Below are 18,942 nucleotides of genomic sequence, written 5' to 3'. Positions count from 1 at the left end.
AAGTTTGATTGGCTGAGACGATAAAGGGGCGGGATTAGCAGTTCAAATTTACACATGGGCCTGACTCATGGTTCAAAATCAGGTCCACTCGACTTTAACAGAATTTAAAGTCATGTTCAGCCCCTTAAAATTATATTTTTCAAGTTTTAAGAGTATATCACTTAAATGTCTAACTCACTCGGGATTTGTACCCCAGAGTTTGGAACTAACCGGCTTCCGTTGTGCGCAGAGGCACTTCTCACTCAGTGCATTGCGAATCGTACAGAACACTCCCAAGAATTACAGATCTTAACTTTTACTGGAATAACTACATCTCTGAACCAAATACAAAGCTTCTATTAAACGCTATAGTTAGTTTGACTGAACCTCATTCGTTTCAGTCATAGCCATGGGAGGCGTTTAGGTCCGTTTCCTTGCACAATATATCAGTCTCCGTAGAGACCGTCAAAAATTGCCATTGCCGACTATATTTCAAGTCGTCAAGGCGGGGTATTGGGTAAAGTTTTCAACTAGCAATAATCGCGCCTCGGATAAACCTCATAGGCTACGATACTGCCACTGCGCAAAGCTAAAGATGAAGTGTGTAAGTGGTGCAGCTCCTTATCCAACCTACGAGGTTCACTCACGGTTGAGAAAGGGACACTTCAAATAACTGTGCCAAGTCAACAATCAAATTCAGCTAATTCACGCAGCGTGTCGATTTCAAGTAGTTTTGTAAACAATAATGACAAAATCTGTAAAAACCGTATGATATGTATTAAATTATTTTGTCGCAGTGCATTATGGGTAAACCTTTCTCTCACATATCCGTGAACGTATTAACGGTTTAACAAAGTTACGCTGTGTTGATTAAAAATAGGCGTTGATACCTGTTGTTTGCTTGTGTGTTGATGTTTTAAACTAAATGCTGAAATTATATGCTTTATTTGGATTTTAGCTACTGCAGTTCTCGTGGTTGTGAGTGACGCTTCTACCCAGCATGCCACGCGAGGGGGGATGTGCAATTTGACGGACTCGCCACGAGGGGGCGTGAGAGATGTCTGTTTTGGCCCTAATGAATGAAGCTCAACACTGACCTTCCACCTCCAGGCTCTGAAAGTTCATTTCTCATTGTAAAAGAAAATTTGTTGAAGATTTGTTTTTTCTTTCATCATACCTGGACAACAAAGGGATTGCACAGATATATTTCGTATTCATTTTCCCTGTAGAAAAAAAATATATATTAAAAGTTTGAACGTTTTGAACATTAATCAGCTATGAGGTATCTAATGATCACAAGAACTATCATTTTATTTAATATCTGTCTCTGGAACTTTATAAACCACCAAGCTGCTAAAACATTTAGCAGAATCTTGCATTTTAAACGTGCTTTTTGGACTTGAAAAACCCCAGCGTTCTGGACATTAGTGAGCATGTGGCTGGTTATCCTCTGGACCTTTGAAGACTTATGGGATATTTCAATTATTCGAAAAGTCTGTGGAGAAAACGACTGGAACATTTACTTTACAATCACTTTGCAATATAAAGTCCATGTTTTACAACAATAAACCGCTCAAAGAAAAAAGGAAAATCATATTTCATCAATTTTGATGAATTTGACCTTATTTTTTGTTAAATTGATTGCAAAATAAAAATAAAATCTGTCAACTGGACAAAAAGTTGTTGGAGTGAAGATGTTTCACTGCTCATCCAAGTCCGCTCTGGTCAGATTACTGCTGGACACTGCCTCATATCTATCTGAAGGGAGGAGCTAACTACACTGAAACTTTAAACAGCGATTCTTTAAAGTTTCTGTTTGTAGGCTAGGTCTATTGTGCTACCTTAAGTGTGCACTGTGCCTGACTCATACTTACCATAGTCATTCAAGCCCCTGATGAGTGATTTCACACCTATTGGCATCCTGGCCAGCTTTATTGCTTTCTTTGTTCTCTTTGTTTTGCTTTGGGCCTGAGGTTGGAGTTATAGATGGGGGATGGATGAGGCCCCCATTGCTGTTTAAGGACATCTCAATGTTGGTACATTGTCTTATGAAGTGTCTGTTTAGTTTCTCCAGTGTAACGCTCACTGCACTCTTCACCACACTGAATGGAGTCGACCACAATACTTTGTTCATGGCTTGGGGTTTTGTCCTCTGGATGAACCAGTTTCTGTCTTAAAGTGTTTGTAGGTTTGAAATAGACCGGAATCTCAAACTGTCTGAAAGTTTCTCAGACACACCTGCTGTGTAAGCGATAGTTGCACCTTTCCTTCTAGGTTCAGATTCCCTGCTGTCTTGTTTTTTGCTCTCTTAGATCTATTGAAGGTCCATTTTCAGACAGATATAAGGCAGTGTCCACCAGTAATCTGACCAGAACCGAAGAAGCAGCTTGGATGAGCAGCCAAACGTCTTCTTTAGCTATAGATCACACCTGGACGAATCAGGGATTACACAGACATGTTATATTGATAGTTTATTGGTTCCCACACTGTTGACACACCTTTGCCACTTTACTTGACTTGCCCTTGACTTGTGTTGAATCATCTTAGTGCTAATTTGGAGTTTACAATCTGTATTTGCCATTGTCACTTTTGTATGCCTGCCTTAAGTCTATTCTTTTTGTTTGTTTGTTTTGTTTTGATTATTATTATTATTGAAAATCACACCATACAGAGGATTATTCCAGTCAAAGCAATAACATCTCCAGAGACAAGCACGTAGCGCACCCTCCTCCAGAACAGTTACACCTTGCACCTTTAAGCAGTTCCTAAGCCTTATTCCTTCTTGATAAACAATTTGTTCTTTTTCATTCAAGTCATTCTTCATGCTTTTTAAAACTAATGAAGGTGTAGTTATTCTAAAGTGTTACAGACATGGCCTCAGTCTCTTGGCCCTCTCAGAGCAGCAGGGACTTTGGATCTGCAGACGATCACACAGCCCACTCCCGTCTGCTTCAGTCTGCTTCAGTCTGATTCACTGCACCATATGATCCGGCTGTCTGCACCACACGGCCAAACCTCATGTCTCCATCTCACACAAAAGACACTGTGGAGCGAGCCGGGGACTTCCATAACATGCTAGTATCACTGGGTGTATTAATATGGCCATAATAACAATCAAATAACACAGTAATAAAGTCAGATTCTGGTGTGTTTACATGCACAAAAGAAATCAGATAATAAAAAGCAGTTGCTATGTTCTGATCTGATTTTTGAAACTTTAAGATTGTTTAAACGGAATGTAAACTGCGAAATGTGATGTGAGTAACCATAGGACGCATGATCAGAGAGAAAGCAGCCTATTTTACTGTTTACATGATAGTTTAATAGATTTATAACTCCTATAATCTGATAATAATCTGATTTAGAGTGTGTACGTAACCACAGCCAATCACATAAGTAACCTGAAAAGAAGAAATAAATCAGATTACTCACATCAGATGGAACTGTTCACATGACATTTCAATAATCTGAGTCCAGAAATTAGATAATGAGCAGGTTTTATGGTGTGCAAGAACATATAGCCACTATGAAATCACAAAGACCCTTTAAACATCTGTAAACCCTTCTTCAGATGGACAGTGCGTGGTCTAACTCTGTTTTCTGAAAAGCCACAATTGTTCTATCATAATGTTCTATTTCTTTGGATTTTTGACATTTTTGACAACCCTACCAGGTGTGGCACAAGCTCCACCAGAAACAAGCTACAACACTACCTCTTTATATACATGTCAATATAAATATAAATAAATCTAAATCTCTCGCTCACTGTCAGTCCCGGTCAAACATGATCGTCCAATAAGATCTGTTATTTCAGTGACACATGTGAAACAAAGGATCAACTGTGATTTACAAATAAAATCAAATGTATCTCACCTTAGATGAAGTTTGGTGCTTTGATCATTTACTCTGCATAAATCTGCCATGTTTTTCAGCCCTCTATGGTATTTTTTTCCACATATGTCTCTGAGTGGCTAATCCACCTGTCAATCACGTCCATTTGAAAACGTCGAGCTTTACAGTGACCAGAGTCACATCTACATCTTTGTGAAGAGTTGAAGTGTGTTTTCTAAAAGAGCCAAACCTGCAGTACTGAGATGATCCATTCTCAGGAGTGACCAGCAGAGGGCAGCATACCCCCACGTGCCCGGCGCGTGCCCAGTGACCACAGTGGTACTGAAGGCCTGGTACATCCTGGACAACTTTGCAGCAGTGATGCATCACACATTAAGGCATTCGCTGCTTTGATAGTGGGACATTTTGAGCGTGGACCAGCGGAGGAACCCGGGATGAGTAATGGGAGAGTTTGACACTGTGTGATAAGAGATAATCACTATTCGAGACACATAAACGCAGCGCACAGAAGGAACAGCGCATTGATCAAAATGTCAGCGCAGACTGCCTGAACAAAGTGCACTTTCTACAGGGCCAGGCGCGCGCGGAGATTGTTTTATGACTTGGGAATAATATTAAATAAGTCGAGAGAAAAGAAGTTATGCAAAGTAATGTTTGACGCCACACTAAGGCTTTAAATATGCACTATGGAACTTTTCAGTAGTCACCTTGTTTCCATAGAGATGGTATTGCTTTGCCTGAAACAGATGACTTCAGAATGATTATGGTTATTGTTATAACAAAGATTATTCCATCACTTGGGAATAATGCAAAATATAGGATGTTATGCAAAATATTACAGAATAAATAAGACAGCGCCTTTCCACAGCCCCCCCCCCCCCCACACACACACACAAACAAACACACGTACACACACACATACACACCCCAACACATGCACACAAACACACACAAACACGCATACATACACACACACAAACAAACACACACATACACATGTACACACACATACACATGTACACACACATACACATGTACTCACACATACACATGTACACGCACATACACATGTACACACACATACACATGTACACACACATACACATGTACACGCATACACACACGTACACACACAAACATTAACATTATCTCTCCTCTGCACCTCTGTCTGTGCTAATGTCACTCACCCCTTCTGTTTACCTTGTTTAGTCGTGGCTCACTTTCTCCTTGAGTCCATCCGTCTGAGTGATGACCACCTCCGAGTGATGACCACTTCTCCTGGTGTCAAGTCCAATGAGTTTCTCAAATAACCAAAACATGCTCCAGCTGTGTGCTCCTTATGAAGACACTATGGCCTGAGGACTGCTTTATAATAGTCCAATATAAAAGGGACAACGCCATGGACTGTGTAAAGAAGTGGACTAAGTGAGTGTGACGTCACCCACAGCGTTGAGGCTAGAGCAGTTAAAGGGACAATTTGGAGCAGAGTTACATATTTGGAATTCTAACTGCGAGTATCATAGAAACCAAAGAGCCAATCCTGAGCGAGGCTGTTGAGGGTAATGCTCCCCGTCGCTCAGCTGGTTTAGTGAGGAGCGAGCACTTAGCAATGCTGTCAATTAAGCCTGTTGCTAACGCTACAGGGAACAATAAAATAGCAAAATATAACCACTGAGATCATGTAGAGCGAGTTACTACAAACATTTTCAGACCAAAATGATGAGGCTCACAACCAGAGTGGATGTCACGTCATGTTTATGTCCATTTATACATCTGTGGACAAACACTGCCCTGTCCTAAATGAGCAGATTAGAACACATTCAGCATGTCCCCTACAAAATAATAGAATGAATGATAAATTGGTCTATTTTAAAAGATTTAAATCTTTTAAAAGATTTAAATCTGAAACAGGCTTTGTGCACAGCAGTATACTAGTACAGTATACTAGTAGCTAGTTCACTGTGTCTCAAAGCTAAGAGTCACTTTAATTTAAACTGCAATATGTCAAATAAACAACCTATTAACATTCAAATGAATTAAAATAAAGACTACCCAACCCAATTATTGTTATATGATGAATACTTCAGTTTGTGATGGTTCAAAATGCTAATGCTATTAGTATTAGCATTAGCATTGAGACCTGTCTAAACACAGAAGTGTCTCTGGTGAAGTATCCATTTTATTTTTGCAGTTTTTAATGTGTTGTCACTGACATCCACCTGTAGCTCCCCGTCCACTGTATGACACTAACCCCCTGACCTCTGACCCCTAACCCCCCCACAGCTCCCTGTCCACTGTCTGACACTAACCCCTTAACCTCTGACCCTTGACCCCTAACCCACCCGCAGCTCCCCGTCCACTGCCTTGTCTTTAAATGTTTATTCATTTCATCTCTGAGTGTTATGATAAAAACAGAAAGTCATATTGTGCTGTTGGACTTATTACCACCAAATTGAACATGTATTTGTCACATCCATTTTCTTCCACTTATCTGTGTCTGGTTTCACAGGGACAGCAGTCTGAACAACGACTCCCAGACTTCCCTCACCCTAGACACTTCCTAATGCTTCATTGGGACCCTGAGGCGTTCCCAGGCCAGCTGAGAGACAGCCCCTCCAGCATATTCCTGGGTTTCCCCTGGGACACGCTGGAGGGACTATCCAGTACCTGTCACATTAAAACCAAACGATTTACACTTAAAGAGCTGCATGTTAAGTTAAGGTAGGCGAGATCTGGAAATAAGCCCCCCGGGTGCGTCGCCTGACAGGTAGTGCCAGCGGCATTGAGGGATGGACCTAAAGTGTGCCTTAAAATGAACCTTATATTATTTGGCTTGTAATCAAAGTTACCGTGCGAGCCTTTTTTTTTTTTGCATGTATTATAAAATCAGTTCCTCTTCCCACTGCTGAATGGGCCTGATTGAACCATGTATTCAAAAAGCAGAAGAATTACTAAACTTGTTGAAGTGATTCTCACAGAAATGACAGATACATACAGCAGGCGGACTGAGGGATTACACAGATATAAGGCCACACAAATATAATGATTTAATGTTGAAAATCACTTTCTATTGTCCTTAGTATCAAAATTTTAGTATTGTGCCAAAACTACTATTAAACTGGAATGACGTCAAAACAAAAGCCATCCATATACATACAACAGACTCTTTTTCATGTAAGCTATTTTTAAATGAGCCACTGTCCCTCACATCCCTTTGAAGGAATGCTCTGTATTCATTTGCCTAAAATGCCCTGGTTTATTTCTGTATCATTTTCTTTGAAAGGAATACAGCAATTAAGCCATATTCCCTGCTATTCACACTAAATGTAATAGATGTGCTGCTCAGAATAGGAGACATTTTCCAATTAGCGTCCTGAGGGGAGCGTTATCTTATAAAACAAAAGTGCGATATGGGTAGACATTTGTCCTTCTAGGCAAGAAATGATCAACCTATTTAAGTATGGTGTACTTTATCTCTATATACTGTTCCTCCAATATGTACCTTTTTAAGAGGGGAGTCTCTCAGCTGCTTGTCTCCATGGAGATATCATTGCTTTGCCTAAAATATTTCACAGTATGGCATTAAACTTATCTTACATATCTTACATTTATCCAATTACTGTTTTTATTTATACGCTGAAAAACACATTATTATAAGTATCAATAATTAAATATGTTCAAAAATAAATATAAAAGACACCTTCGCAATGTAAAGTCACACATATTTGGAGTAGGTTAAAGATGCACAAATGTTACTATTCTGATTTTCTCCAAGAGATGTCTTTGCATTGTCTGGAATGTTCCACAGTATACAATTACAAAGTCAGGTCTGTGATGTGCCCAGCCCACATAAATATGGCTATGCAAAGTAAGCCCGCCCATGTTAAATGCCATACTGTGGAAAATTCGAGATGAACCAAAAACAGACAAAATCAGATTCCCCACAAGAAAAATTACACAATGCATCTTTAAATATTAAACACAAAGGTAGGTTATGTAAGCTAGAGGCAGTTTTTCTTTCCAATTAACCAATAAAACAAGACATATCCCTAAGGCAAATCTCTCTGAAAGATACAGCCCATAGGCCTCACACTTAACCGTATCTGCACTAAATAAACACGCTGGTTTGTTTACTTTAGTGGTGAGTCTGGTGACCCGAAATCTCTTCCAAAATTCCCAGTGGATTCTGGACCACATTTCGGGAACCGCTGCTCCCTTCCCCGTCTTTCTTTTACCATCTCTCTTTCTCTCTCTCCCTCTCTTTTACCATCTCTCTCTTTCGCTCTCTCAGAATCTCTCTGTCTGATTTCTGTCTGATCTCTGTATGATTTTTGTCTGATTTTTGTCTGATTTTTGTCTGATTTTTGTATGATTTCTGTATAATCTCTGTCTGATGTCTGTATGATCTCTGTCTGATCTCTGCCTGATTTCTGTATGATCTGTTTGATTTCTGTATGATCTCTGTATGATCCTATTTTGAAACGTGGGCTAAATCACATAACACATCTTGTTCTCTTTCCTCTCCTCAAGTATCCTTTTGTCAGAGGGATATGAAATTACTCCATTAGAAAGAAAATTAGTGCTGAAGTGAAAGTCAAACAAAAGTTAAAAAAAAAGATGCAGAATCGGCTATTTGATTACTGAGTAACAGTTTGGACATAGCCTACAATCTATTTCAAATGTGATTTATGGTAAGTTTATGTGTAAAGTTAAGTGCAAAGGTTCAAATTGTATATTAACCATGACAGAGATAGTGTAACCTCCACCACAAAAGTTATCCAACACAGTGCCTTTTAAAACCACTGTAACGTTTTTGAAGAAAAAAACAAAACAAAACTAAAATAAAAGCATGTTTTTCATGTTGGCTGTTAACTGCACGTGAAATTGCTCTGGAGCCAGACTGCATCTCTAAAACCTGACTCTTATTTGACTTACATACTGTAACTCTAAGTAGAAGTAAAGTACTCTGAAAAATGCAATTTCTTCAAAAAGTGACTTGAGTAAATGTAACTAAGTGTCCTAAATGTCACAGAGTACTGCCCGCCGCTGCCCGTCCTATGTGCTCTCTAGCGCCGTCTTGTGCGTAATAGAGGTAGGCGTGGCGTGTGTTCCTTGGACAGCAGGCAGCCGGTCTCGCGTCTGTATTCTCCGGCTCGAGCTCACAGCAGCAGCGGGCGCAGCCTCCCTCCTCTCTCCCATCCCTCTCTCTTCTCTTTCCTCCCGAGCTGTGAGTGCATTTACGCTCCTCCTCTCTCCCATCCCTCTCTCTTCTCTTCCCTCCCGAGCTGTGAGTGCATTTACGCTCCTCCTCTCCCTCTCTCTCTCTCGTTACAAATCGCGATGACAGCCGAGTGGAGGAGGTGAGCGCGTGAACGAGCGGATCCCACAGGTGTGTTTCTTGCCGCCAACTGCTTCCCGGAGACGCACGCGCGCACACACACCTGGATTTTTTGGACCATGTGACTCGCCAGGCACCTGGGCGTGGAGAAAGTCCCTGATAGATAGTCTAACCACCGCCACGGACTCTTTTGTTGGAGGAGTTGCGCGTCTTGCTTGTGCGCCGTTTCAAACCGCACGCAGCTCGTTTTGACTCGGTCCAGTGCCTTCCCGGGTTCCTCTCCTGTTACCACGTGAATGAAACGTAAACTTGCGTACGGACTTTATCGTTTGGACGTTATATTTGGAGGACTTCTTGTCTCGATTTGTGGACTGGTCGCGCTTCCAACTCGTATGATCGCTTCTTCCCCTCTCCAAGGTAAGTTCCAGGAAAACGCTGGAAGCTGGGAAGTGTGTGGAAATGCGAGACACTACTACTGCGTAATGTGAATGTAACCACTTACTTTAGTCTGGAATGGTACTAGGACATTCCCCACGCCCTCTGGCATAGCGCACATGTGGGATTTTGCCTACAGTAACGTCGTGTTGTGGAGTAGCCCCGCTGCGCTGTGCTCTACGCTGCCTGTCAAATCCATATTGCCTCTAGCAGCTCAAACTCTCTGTAGTAGTAAAAGAGCAGCACGGAATTGCCACGCGCACTTAACATGACAAGTACATACATGTTTCTCTTTTGTGGCGCAGTTTTAAGCCAACTCATCCAAACATTTCAAGGTGTCTTTCCCGTGCGTAAACTTCTGCTCAACAGCTGTGTGGTGGGAGGAGGTGAGCGAGAAGGCAGCATCATTTTCTGCAAACAATTCTCAATTTCTAGTAGCAGCGCCAGCGTTTGTTTGGAGCTCTCCTGTCTTTGGAGTCTGTGTCTCGTGTGTACAGTCATTTTTAGTTTGAAGTTGGCCTGTGTCGCGCCGGGCGTTATAATGGGCAGTGTGAGGCAAACATAACGCGACAGAAGTGCCATAGTTTCTTGTGCCAATCGCGCGCTCATTAAGGGACAGTAGGGTCATTGATGTCCTCTTTTGAATGTCTCGTGTCTCGTGTGGACAATGTGGATGTGTCAGTCCCTCGCGCAGCCCCTGAACGCACCACTGTAAACATGGGTGGCGCTTGTTGTCTCATTTTCTTTTGAACGCGTTTTGTTTATATATTTGCATCTGGATTTGTGCTGCATTGTCTATGAATGTGAATCATAACCTTATTATCATATATTTCAATGTGCCTGTTTCAGCCTGTTGTGTTTGTGAACCAACCTGTTTGTAATTGTGACAATTTAAGCAAATCATGTAAAATGTTCATACAAATCGGATATATTTTGGAAAATTGAGGAAAAAAAAAGGGCATGTGCCACATTAGACAAACTTACAGGCTGCCAGGTTGTGGGAGTATTGTGTATTATTAACATTTTATAGGCGACTTGTGATACTTTTTTTTGCCCCGGGCCTGAATTTCTCCCCACAAGCCTGTTATTTAGCTTGTTATTACTTTTTTTTAGTATAATTGAGTTTTGAATTATGAAATGTTTTATGAATTTATAGGTCGTAGACTAATGTGTATTGCCGTACCTTAAATAAAATAATGTTGTTGTTCATATGACCTCAAAACTATTGCTGCTCCTTGTGCGGCTTTATACCTGTCACTGCGGTTCTCGCCTCCCATGACTTCCTATGATATTTTGAGTTAAATATTTTTGTATGTTTGCACGATAGAGAACATTTTCTTATTTTTTGCTGTGCATCGTCATTGTGAACTGTGCAGAGGACTGAAAGCGTTACATAGTGCTTACAGGTGAGAGACCTATAAAACATGTTAATGTCACTATTGTTCTGGAGATATGCAAAATTGTGTGTATTATATTGTCAATAATTAATACTAGATATTTACAAGCACATTTTGACATATTCCTGAATGATTCAAACATCAGCTGTATATCATTTGCACATCCTTCTACTGCTGTTTATTTATTGCAGATGATTATTTTACAATAACGGTTCAGTAAATTGCATATTCTGATTTGAAGTTGGTCCTAATGTCATAAAGTTATCTTAATTACCTTTGTCTTTTTAATACAATATTTTCTATAGCAGTCGGCAGTAGTTTGAAAAGCATTGTTAGCTTATCTTTGGGATTCGTCCGAGTGAAATGTTTGTGACGGCGTTCAACTTTTCCACTGTTGCTTCTCTGATTTGATATTGGTCCGAGGCTACATTTGTCTCGGTCCAAAAATAGTGATTCACCACAACAACAAGAGCAAGTAGTTTGATTTGGAGCCTGGGGCCTATTACCAGCAGTGGAAAAGCACATTGAAATGCCTGCTTTGTTTCTTACTCATGTTCCACTTGTAACACAGAGACTTTGCATTCGGCTTTTGGGATTGTTTTGTGCTGGAAACGAGACTTGAATGAAAAAAGGCTGCTATTGACGAGCCTGAAAAGAATATAGGAAAAGGGTTGAACTATGATAGAGAGGAGAGGTAGTGTGTGCTTGTCTGTTTCACCTTTGTGGTGAACTGCAGAAAACATTTATCAACACTCTCCTGTGCAAAGATAAGGCGACTCTATTTATTCAGCGCAGAGCAGATAAAAAGTGAATGAAGCATAGAAGGGCGAGGAGAGAGGGAAGAGAGACATGGAGGAGGGGGAGGTCAGAGAGGGGGAAAAAAGAGAGGGGGAAAAAAGAGAGGGAAGGACAGGGGTAGGGAGAGGAAGGGAGAGAGAGTGAGACAGGGTGAGAGAGAGGGCGAGAGTGAGTGCAAGACAGAGCGATAGGGTGAGAGTGAGAGAGGGGGTAAGAGAGCGATAGGGTGAGAGAGCAATAGGGTATGAGTGACAGAGGGTAAGAGAGAGAGCGATAGGGTGAGGGTGAGAAAGAGAGAGTACGAGAGCAAGAGGGTGAGAGCATGAGAGAGAGCAATAGCATGAGGGTGACAGAGGGCGAGAGGGAGAGGGCGAGAGGGTAAGAGAGTGCGAGAGCGAGAGGGTGAGAGAGAGCAATAGCGTGAGAGAGGGTGAGGGGGAGGAAGGGTGAGAGAAAGAGAGTGAGAGGGTAAGAGCGAGAAGGTGAGAGAGCGTGAGGGCAAGAGAGAGCATTAGGGTGAGAGTGAGAGGGAGAAGGCGGGAGGGTGAGAGAGAGAGCGAGAGAGGATGAGAGAGAGAGACAAAGTGAGAGGAAGAGAGAGAGGACAGATGAGGTACAAAAGAGAAGTTGAGTAGGTAGAGAGAAAGGGAAAGGGGGATGAGAGAAGGGAGAGAAGAACAGAGAGAAGAAGCATGAGGAAGTAGCTTGTGTGACAATGTGAGCAGATGGCTTCTGTTGGAACAGACTTGAGGAGGCCACGGGCTGTTTTTTTTAATTATTTTTTTTTTAGGGCAGAACAATATTAGTGAAACATGCAAAAGATTGTCAGATATCTTTAAATATCAGACCAGATTTGGAGTCGATTTTAGAGCAAATGTTACTTTTGAGCTGCAGACACAAACCGTTTTAGTTTGCCAAGTTCTCCCGTTGTCTGGATGGATATACTGGCGAAGAAATACTTGATGATAATTCAGCCCAAATTCTGACAAACTAAACATTTGACACTGTTATATTTCCCATATTCCACAATCATGTCTCCAGAGGATTACTACTGCTATTACAGCTATTAAATAACACTGTACAAACTCTATGGATTAACCCAGTGCACAGTGGCAGGGAGAGGCGGAGAGAGAGAAGAAGAGAGGGTGAGGGGGAGAGAGAAGGAGAGTGAGGTCAAGAGAGAGAGCATGAGGGGGAGAAAGGGGGAGAGAGAGGGAGGAGGAAGTGGGGGGAGAGAGAGAAAGCAAGAGTGAGGCAGGGAGAGAGAGGAGGAGAGAGAAAGCGAGAGGAAGAAAGAGGTGGAGAGAGAGGGAAAAAAGAGAGAGAGGGAGGTGGAGAGAAAGAAAGATGGGGATAGAAAGAGATCAACATCAGGCTCTATCTCGCTCAGTGCATTTCATATACACCATCTGGACACATGGACAGTCTGGAGTTGTGTTCACTTCATGACAGTATTGTACTGGCCTATATAGTGAGATTAAGATGGACAGCAGTAGAGAAGTACACATATCTTTAGCTGTAGTTAATATCAGTGCAATGACTGAGTCTAATAAGCCTGAAACACAAACAGGATTTAAAGTCTTGTCAATACCAACACATCATCTGTAAACATGAAAGAATAGTCTACTGTGGACTTCCACTACTGACATTCAGGCTGGACAGTTCATTTTAACTAGAGGCATTTATAGTAATCATCAATGATCATCTTCAGTTTTTAATCGAGGTTCACAGCCAGCGCTCAGTAAAAGCTTGTGGTTTGGAGCAAGGTTCAGGCTTTTGAGGAAGAAATGTGAATATTTTCTGTGTTAAATGGCACTGATAAAAAAAAAAAAAGTCTGTTTTTTCTGAATTCATGAAGTCACTACTGAACTCCAGTTTAGTTTGTTTTTGAAGAACATTTTTAATTGAATCAAAAATTAATCAATAGGGGGGGATGATTAATCAAAATAACATATGATCATAGGAATGCTATCACTATTTAACTACCCAAACCAAACGGGAACACATCAAAATGTATATTTGTTTTAAATGCTTCAAACTTCCACTTTATTAAACAGCATAATGTCATGGATTTTCCTTCTGTCCTCATGCCAAAAGTCTTTAATTTTCACTTTCACTTGTTCCATTTTGCAGTATCAGCTTGTTAGCCCGAGTACACATTTTAAATACTTGTGCCACCTCTGTTCGAACTCCTCTTTGTAGTTCCCCCTTTGTTTTCTTCGCTTTTGGATTTCTGTCATTTTCAATTCAAATGTAAAGCCTTAATCCTCCATAAGCAAACAGCAATCCCCTGCCTCCTGTCTGCCCGCCTCAAATAGACACGGCAATGGGACGCAAACTAACACAAATAGTACATTTTCTGGGCTGCTGATGCCGAAAGCTTATTTTTGAAATTACAACTTAATCTCCTTTTTTCCATGTTCCGACTAAACGGGCCGTAACCCAAATCATAGTAACTGGCAGACCTACTTCCACTTTAGTGTCTCAGGCTTCAACCCAGATTTCCCTATAGGCCAATGTGTAACATATTAAAAGAAGTCAAGTGTGATTTTAACGGGGTGGAGTAGGAAAAAATCTAATGTGAATAATTGGATTTTTTTTTTTTTTTTTTTGGTGCTGGTAATGATAAACACCAAATTCTTTCCCTAAAGGTGCACTATGTAACTTTTCTGATGGGGATGATCTGCTAGCTCATCTCTATGTGTATTCCAGGCAGAGCCATCACATCTCCAGAGTGTGGCATTAAACTTGTATCTTTCATTTAATCAGTTACAAGTGTTTAATAGTTTAGTTTAAAAATGGCTTAAAAACATGTATTCTTACTTTGAGCAGGGTCATCTCTCCACAGATGTGACTTGTAACTTCACCGTTATCTCCTCATGTTCTAGGTGAGATTATAATATCTTCATGGAGACGGGCGACTGGCAGACTGTCTACCTGAAAAGTTACATAGAGTACCTTTTTAATAAGCTGATAGAAATACAAATTATTCTGAAAGTTACATCATTGGGTGGACTGGATTCAAATATTGTAGTAATTTATAAACAATCAAAGTAATATTGCTCAAGTGCAGATATGAGGTGATAATCTAGTAATAATGCAATCATATTAATCTATTCAATAAAACAAGTAGCACCTCTGTTTTCATATGAACTTTGTGAACTCAATATTACTCAGGTGCAGCTCAAATAGTAACTATAGCTTAATGGTGGACTTGATCCTGCTCTTATCTTAGGCACACATGAGCTGACAGCGTGTGGGGTGAAGCGAACAGAACTCTGGCACTAAGACCCAGGAAAACAGATCCGACACCTGATTTTAGTGCGTTTCTTTAAGTTCAGGATTATCCGTGATGAAGGGACGTCACACCGCGCGGGTTTCCGATCTTATCTTGTTTGAATTGTACAACTGCTGCCACCTCTGCCCTTCGCCGTGTCACTTTATGAGCCAAAATTACACCTCCTGCTGGTTCAGAATGTCCCCAATGCAATAATGGATAGTGATAAGTTATATTTACTTTTTCCATATATCCTGTAGAGCAGTGGGAAAAGGTAGAACAAATTCATCTTATTTTAATGTTCTGCAATACACAATACAGTATGTACATTGTTCTAAGTACACTTTCAAGACTTAAAGGCACACCTTGTAACTTTTCTGGTAAAAGGTCCACCATCTACTTATCCCTATGTAGGTCATTGCGTTACCTGGAATGTTCCACAGTAGAGCTGTGCCAAAAATTGTCAGATCAATAGATCATGATCTAGACTTTGGTCGATCTTGATGATGAGGCAAGCGTATTTTAATGGACAGGTCTACAGGCAGTTGTGTGGAAGTGAGAGGGCGTGGTGCTGAAGAGGAGTCACAGCTGATATGTTTAGGTGAAAGCTCTGAGTCCGGGTGTCTTTATGTCTCCTCATGTGTCCTCACGTTTATCAATTTTTTACTTAAATGTCTTTGTCTCCTCTTTCTTCTCATCATTATAATCCAAGTTAGGGAAAGTAAACGGCTCTTTTCTCACCATTTATGAGTGAAACTTAAGACCTAACGTAGCACACGCTGGCACGTGTTTCTGCAGACAGCAGTAGAGCGCACATGCTTTTAGGCTTTATGTATTGTACAAACTCATTCCAAACTTTGTCCATTTCTCTGGAATTATTGGTCCTCTCAACACAAAATAAAAACTGTAGTGACTCTCACCCCCTGCTCTTTATGCCTGTCTGTTTTCAGTAAGATGGAGGAAGATCGAATTGAGAATTGAGGTCGACCAATCATGATTCTTTTTTTTCCCCCCATATGGCCCAGCCCTATTCCACAGTCTGGCATGAAACATATCCATCTCATTTTTATTCAATAAGTCAGGTGCTTTACACCAATACCTTGAATACCATGAATTCTTACTGTGAGCTGGGACGCGTCTCCACAGATCTAACCTGTAACCTGACCTGGTGGCATCCCTTGCTTGTATCCATGAAAAAGGTGAGGTTCATTATCATACTGTAGAACATTCTATGCAAAACAGTAACATCTCCATGGAGACGAGCCGGTGGTGGACGACCCACCAGAAAAGTTTGACTGTGCACCGCTGAAGAGTGGACGTGTTTGTGATTGGATCTTGGGGTCACAGTCTCCAAATCGTATACACAAAACTACATAAATCACCATATTTCACCAAACAGTAGTCCTGGAGCACATCTCGAGAAGTTCAATGAGTACTTCAACAAGTATTTTGAAGTACAATAACGGTTACTTGAGTACTAGTTGTTACCACCTCTGTTCTAGCGTCAATAACACATCCGTCACATTTCCTGTCTCTCCTGGAGCTGATGTATGGAGCTGTGAGGTGCGATCACGCCAATTCTCATCTTACGTCCCTTGGCGGCATAAAACAAAACAACTTTATAACACAAGGAGAAAGAAGGCAACTGCTGGCACCGATTGTTCACTCAATAAAAAAATAAAAATACAATGAACTATTTTAATTAATCAGAAGAAAGTTGAGATAAAGTTTCCAGACTGAGGTGGCTTAATATGGAGGAGCAGCCCTGTCACGAGAACACATTTTGAAGTGCTATATATTCCTGAGGTAAATATAAATGATAATATTTAAACTAATTTTTGCCGCTGATGCAATAACCCAAGAGTAAATTTAAACCACTAAAACTATTCCAAATCTACAATATTGTTAAAAAAAAATCATGAGCTGCAATAAATAAACAGGTGAATGAAACACTTCAGTACTGAGTTTGCATCTGTAACGAGCGATAGAAGTAATTCATTCAACCTTTTATGGCTTAAATCTTATCGTATAGGCAAAAATAACAAAAAAATTCCCAGTAGTGCAACGAAAGTGAACACGATAAATATTGACCCCAAAAATATATGGTACAGAGGAGGAATGGTAGTACTCAGCAATCCACATGATGCATTTTAAGCCAGTTTTACAGTTTTGGCCTCACTTTTTCAATATGTATTTTATATTTTTGCTGTCGCTGTGGTACTACTTTCTAACTACAGCTTTTGAAAACGCAACTAACCAGCACTTAGTCCTTTCTTGCCCGAGCTAAATGTAGAGACATGAGGGGAAAATCTCATGAGATCATTTTCGTTTTCAACATGTGTGCACAATTCTTGCAAAATGAGATCTTGTCCCATCTAGTATCATCAGGATACTAAACTTTCAAGCTCGAGTTCGATACTAAGGAATAAACTCGATACGCTATACTGATTCTGATACCACAATGATAAATAAAAACACTCTTTATTCTCTTGTGTCCTTATATCTGTGTAATCCCTCGGTCGCCCAAGTAGTGGTCCATGGGTGTATACTAGTCTAGAATGATCTTGAGCTGTATCAGAAAAAGACACATACAGATATTCAGTGTTAGTATCAATATAATTTGCGATATCTTTGAAATCCTAGTCCCATTCTCGACTATGATGTGTTTTTGTCTAGTGTTGGGCTCTCATTGGAGATCTAAGACAGTGTGTAGCTCTCAGATCCTCTTTAGTGAAGTATATTTTTCTATTATTTCTATCCCAACCACCACAAGCCTTCTACGCCTTCTGCACTGACCACACAGAGCACTTGTGGCATACCTTTCCATCCACAATTCCTACGTTGGGTTTCCTCCCTCCTGTAGATCTTTACTTAATCCGCCATTTTAACTTCTCTCCTCCAAATGCAATGTGTAGATGGAATGCTTTACAAATAAACTGAAAGTGAACTATTGAAGAAGAGTCCCAATTGACACATGCCAGCCAAGTATGTAGTCTTGTAAAAAAAAGAAAAAAAAAACAAAAACCTCACCAACACTGACCTGTTTTTATTTTTCAGAGAATGCATTTGTGATTTTTGAATTTTAGACACATTTTTTGTAAGTGGTCTGTGTGTAGATGCGTTCACACATCTTTTTTTTTAACCTTTTTATTTGGTTAAAATTTCAAAATGTACGTTAGAAAAAAAAAGCTTCACTAGTCAGTTAGAAAGAGAGGGAGGTAAGAGAGAGGAAGAAGGGAGGGAGAGGGGGAGGAAAGAGAATGAGAGGAGAGAGGAAGGAGGGAGGGGAGAGAGAGAGAGGAAAGAGAAGGAGGGGAGAGAGGAAAAAGAGAGAGGTGAAAGAGGGAGGGGAGAGAGAGGAAAGAGAGGGAGGGGACAGTGGCTGGAGGGGCATGAAGGGGAGAGCGGAGGGAGGCAGGTTTCACATCTACCATCTACTCGTGGAAAAAAAAATAAAATAAACTTACAGGTGGTAGCTTTCATTGTAATATTCCATGTTTATAAATACATTTAATTATTCAATATTTATTTAGTTAAAAAAACCAAAAAACTAAACACAATAAAATGATACTGATACAAAAATAACAAATTCAGAATAAATTCAAATGGTAGCTATTCAAAAGGGGATTGTACCAGAATGATTAGTTGCAGCCCTGTAGTTTTCACTGTGGTGGTCTTTAGTGACAGGGGCTCATACAGGTATCAGACTCTGCTCCTGTGGCTGCAGCGAGCTGTCAGATCAGCTGTCAGGAGCAGAGCCGATACCGACATGTCTATTGTATTTCCTTCACTATGACTTCCTGTTTCTCCCAGTGTGCCGGCAACAGCTGACACGCTATCAAGATATGTGTTATTTATTTATTACT

The 18,942-nt window shown here is 40.6% G+C and overlaps 1 protein-coding gene and 1 non-coding gene across 2 annotated transcripts in view; one reads left to right on the top strand and one right to left on the bottom strand.

The window, feature by feature from the left end:
* Positions 1 to 429: 429 nt before the first annotated feature.
* Positions 430 to 570, bottom strand: LOC117372924 (U4 spliceosomal RNA). The gene has a single exon (XR_004541534.1). It is a non-coding gene; the product is annotated as a U4 spliceosomal RNA (small nuclear RNA).
* An 8,591-nt stretch (positions 571 to 9,161) lies between these two features.
* plxnb2b (plexin b2b) overlaps positions 9,162 to 18,942 on the top strand; it is a 455,012-nt gene continuing 445,231 nt past the window's right edge. The window contains exon 1 of the mRNA XM_033967743.2: positions 9,162 to 9,586. The gene's annotated coding sequence lies outside the window, so the exon portion shown is untranslated. The remainder of the gene's footprint in view (positions 9,587 to 18,942) is intronic.

Source organism: Periophthalmus magnuspinnatus, chromosome 6 (genome assembly GCF_009829125.3).
Source record: "Periophthalmus magnuspinnatus isolate fPerMag1 chromosome 6, fPerMag1.2.pri, whole genome shotgun sequence".
In the NCBI taxonomy this organism is placed as follows: Eukaryota; Metazoa; Chordata; class Actinopteri; order Gobiiformes; family Gobiidae; genus Periophthalmus; species Periophthalmus magnuspinnatus.
Note: the sequence above shows the minus strand (reverse complement) of the source record. Positions and strands in the feature narration are given on the sequence as shown.